General features: G+C 41.4%; 1 long non-coding RNA gene across 1 annotated transcript; it reads right to left on the bottom strand.

Annotated features, from left to right (window-relative positions):
- Positions 1 to 1,036: 1,036 nt before the first annotated feature.
- LOC148053775 (uncharacterized) lies at positions 1,037 to 4,238 on the bottom strand. Its single transcript, XR_015707898.1, has 4 exons — positions 4,128 to 4,238; positions 3,848 to 3,937; positions 3,286 to 3,382; positions 1,037 to 1,076 (listed from the first exon to the last, which is right to left on the bottom strand). It is a non-coding gene; the product is annotated as an uncharacterized LOC148053775 (long non-coding RNA).
- Positions 4,239 to 4,638: the final 400 nt, after the last annotated feature.

Here is a 4,638-nt window from a genome sequence, read left to right as displayed (position 1 = left end):
TGAGATCTTGGAAGACTCGGTTGTCTGCCCATCAACTGCCTAAGAAAAAGATACTGGTCCAAATTTAAGATGTGCTGCAAGCGTGTTGTGGTTTGACTGTATCTTATCCTTGTGCAGTTAACACAACTAAGAAGTTCTGGAAGAAGAGACTACAATCCAGAGTAATGTACCTTAAAGGAGGCTACAATGTCTCTCTATTTTCTCTTTTTTTTCTTTTAATTTTACCTCTTTTCTATTCCTGTCTCTCTCTTGTTAAAAATGTATGATGGTCAAAAGCTGCAGTAACAAAAGCCATATAGATAAATACATTCCTATGCAGTTCTCTAAACTAATTGAATTTAAATTTAAGTGGAATATTTTAAAGGAAATTCAAGCATGCTTTTTGTGATTATTCAGTACTGCAAGCATACTCTGATTTATTTAACTCTACTTATTCAAGTGCAATCTTGGACCCAAACACAAAAAAATCCAAGCGCTTTTTAAAGGTGGATTGGGAAAACAGCATTCGCCTTGCTGAAGACCTAGGTTTGGCTAGTAAACAACTCTATTAAATATTTGAAACTTTGGTAAAAAAAGTCATCACTACATAGGAAGATCATCTTTCCATACCGTTAACTTTTTCTGTCCTTTTTTCCTAAAAGAGGGACAAAAATATAATGCATTAGCTGGTTCAGAGCACAAAACATTTTATAAAAGGATACATAAAACCTCATGAACTGTATATGTCGCTATCCCAGGAAATAAAACAAACTTTATAGCCACAGAAAAAAGAATGTCATTTCCAGGCAGGTAACCAGTTGGAAAAAGCATTGAGGAACGTTGTCCTCGCTGTTGCAAAGCAAATTTTGCTATTTAATAGAGGACTTGTTGCTTGGAGTATTGGATGGCACGTTGTGACCAGATCCTGGAGGGTGCAAGTGATACATATATCAGGTTAAAATCAGGACTGGAAGTCTTCATGGGGGGATGTTTCGTGGTAAGAGCAGGAGACAGAACTGGGAGCCCAGAATAGGAGCTCTGATCTGATTTGCATTACCTTGAATGAGTAGTTTAACTTTGCTGTGCCTCTGCATCACCTGTAAAAAGGCAGGATGACAATAATACCAGGTATTTTACTAAAGTGTTAACTATGCAGGAGAGTACAATTACGGACAGGAGCACTGTGCCAAGGTTAAGCCTAGTACTACACCATCTCAAGAGCACATTAGAATAGGATGCATCTCCGCTGCTATAACATGGTAGAGCCTGGACTACAGCTGTAGCCTCTGAGATGTAGCTTACACTAAGCTTTTCCTTGTTACAAGAAAGCTTCTTTACTCTATTTGTAAAGCATACCTCGAGCTGAGGCAGCAATCACAGCAAAACTGTGCTTGGTACCAATATCATAACCTTCTCCAGCTGAAATAGCAAATGGCTGCAGTATAAGCGTAAACCAACGTAAAGCCATGCCATGCACCAGAAAGGCAACACCTGCAGTTTGAGTTCTCTCAAGCATATGCATTTCAGATAAAAGTGCACAGAAATAAAATATTATCACTCTCAGTCTTTTTCCTGAATTTCTCTCAGGCTCGAGCAGACACGAGGCAGAGCCCAGGCGAGACCGTTCTGCCTCCCTTTTTTATAAGACTGGCGGGTGATACAATGCTAAAAGCCTTTCTAAGTGTTTTTGTAGTCATCTCCTGCTTCTTCCTTATCTCCAGGGCCACAACCCTGTCATGGAAGGAAATTAGATTTGTTTGACATGATTTGTTCCTAAAAACACCCAGTGATGGCTGTCTCCTTGTTTTTCTCCTAAGTGTTTGGCAAAATGCTATAACCCTGATTGTGCCCACAGCATCTTATCAAACAGCCAGGGTTTCTGAGGTCAGAAAGCATCAAAAAACCCTGGACAGCCCAGAGGATTCTTGACCCAACACTTGTGATTAATACCCTGATTTTCCCAGCTGATGCAGAGAGTCACGAGCAGCTGCTGTCATTCCTGACCAGAAAATGCAGTGGCTTATTTAACAAAATAAACTTTTCTTTCCCTTTCTTGCAAATGGCAGCATGGCCAGTACTGAAGGAATTAACCTTGGTACGTCAGCTCTTCCCTATGGTTGCTCCAGAGCCACACCTGCCATTCCTGTGCAAAATCTGTGCAGAATCTGTCAAAAGATTCAATACAAATTCATCTCACTGAACCTAATATCTAGTACTTGGCACATTCTGGATTCCGGCTGGAATTCAGACTTGAACAGCTCTAGTGGCAATGATGGATGATCTCCTCTTGTTAGTAAACATTTTCATTATTTTAGACCTCCCTGCAGTCCTTCACATTGTCAGCCATGAGATATTACCTCCCACTTGAGAGAGTGCCAGGAAAGCTATAGGAATAGCTGTTGTTCCTCCACAAGGGACACCCTCAAAGAATAGGGATAGAAAAATACATCTTCAGCATTAAGTCTCTCATCTCTGAAGCCCGTGAAGGTCGCTTTCTCTCTGGTCCTGTTCAACATCAATCTGCATGGAGATAGCTTGGATCAAAAAAGCCAGCTAAAAGTGGACCTCATTAAAGAGGGAAACACTCGGAAAGTATGTTGTTCTGATATTGTATAGCTTGGGTGAAGGTACAAACTGACAGTTGGTCATTTCAGTCCAAGAACTGCCCTTTGTTTTCTGATTACAAGCTCTCATCTGAAAATCTGAAATGACTTCTATCCTCTCCGTTTGCCAAAGAAATGTCACTTCATCTCTTACATACCTTTTTCACCATCTCTTACATACCTTTTCACCTCTTTCCTGAACTTCAGCAATGGGCTGTTCAAGCTATCAGTCATTCAGAAACTGATTAATTAGAAAATGCTTCCATGCAAGACATCAATAAATAAAATATGTCAGCCTGCCCTCCACTGGGTGCTTCAATACGTACCTGGAGCGTGCTGAATCAAGTGCAAGATCTCAGTTTTTGCCTTCAACTTCCATAATGGACTGGGTCCAAGGTACTAAGATACCTGCTGAAGTTCCTGGATGAAGGCTGGGAATGATTAGCTGGTTTCTCAGATCAGTACAACTTTGTGCAGTAAGGGTAAAGGTCCTCTCTGCAGAAGACCTTCCTTTCTGAGGGCTGATGCAAACTCAGGGATGATATTCAGCAACGAATGACCACTGCAAACCTCATTGTTTTGTGCTCCAAGCATAAAGTGTACTTCTTTGACCTGCCTGCCATAATACCAGTACCAGCTAGCACCTACAGTTTAGAAACAAGTCTCACCAGCACTTCATATTCCATTAAATAAAGTTTCTTACCCTTTATTCCCTCTTGAGGAGAAGATGAGGCAATGACTTCAGCAGCAGGAGATGATCAGGTACTCCCATGAGGAGGAAGGAGTATAATTGCTATTTCCTTGAAAGAAAATTAATTTTAAAAGTGTATTGAAAATTGGCCTCAGCTTTTGACTGCAGCTGACTTTTACATCACTCAGCTGCCTCTTTGCAAAACCATCTTCTCATCTCCCAAATGCCAGATATTGCAGCAGATGGTGAGACCAAAAGTTGAACCATGGAAATGCTCATGAAACCTTTTACTGCTTATTTCAACAAATGGGTCTTCAATGAGCCCCACAGGAGGTAAGGACATTGCCAGGTCATGAAACTTCAAGGGATTCTTACTCATAATTAGCCTCACTTGCAAAGTGAGTGCTAGGGAGGATCCACAATGCAAGGGAAATATATTGTAAAAGAGAAGTTCCACAAGGTTCAAGAAAAATAAAATATTTGACAATATAATAAATTGCTGCAGTTTAGTTACTGTGGTATACTGGCATCTTTATCTTTATAGTCATTATAATTTCACTGCAATAGCTCTTACCATATCAAAATGTTTCAGTGAACCAGGCATTCTGGCTGCTTCTGATACAGGATAAGAGCCCCGGCCTCTTGGTCAATACGTTTGTTTCAGCTAATCATTTCCAAGTTGCCGAAGGGATAAATATTTAAAACAATTATGCATTCAAAACATCACAATTTAAAGGCTTAAACCACATCATCAGGTTTCCAGCATCACAAATTTAAAGCTTCAGAGCAAATATTATAGAGTCAAGCCGAGAAGCAAGACAAAGCCTATACATTTGTTCCAGATTGCCTCTGACCTGCTATGGGAATGGAAAAGAGAGGGGAGATTCAGGGATCCACATCCAGTAACAGATTTGGCCTCTGAAGTACGGTGCCAAATTCTGTGAAGAACACAAAATCTAACGCTAATCAGTCAGACCCCTCCACAGGGGACTCCACAGGGCTCAACTGCTCAGGACAGAGAGTCCTTCAAGACTGGGCAGTAGCTATGTTTTGGGTGGGGAATGCTGGATTGAATTTGCTATTAACTGTATGAACCTGTGTTGAGCCAAATGATGCTGTGAGTTCCCAGCTGTTCTGTGAGGTCATGATGTGGGGAGGGATGAGATGTCCATAGCAGCTGTGTTTACAAGGAAAAAGGAAGCCAGGAGTCCTGAAGTTGCCCAGGGTGCTGAGCAGTGAAGAAATGCATCTGTGTTTCTGGGTATTTTGGCACAGGGAAGTATTGCAGCAACCTCCCTGGAGCATCTGCTGGAAGGGACCAAGGTTTCCAGAGGCCACCCAGTACCACCGCTCTGGGCACGGCAT

Source organism: Nipponia nippon, unplaced genomic scaffold (assembly GCF_047370975.1).
Source record: "Nipponia nippon isolate SJK-2023a ecotype South Korea unplaced genomic scaffold, ASM4737097v1 scaffold_37, whole genome shotgun sequence".
NCBI lineage: Eukaryota > Metazoa > Chordata > Aves > Pelecaniformes > Threskiornithidae > Nipponia > Nipponia nippon.
This window is presented reverse-complemented; position numbering and strand designations above follow the sequence as displayed.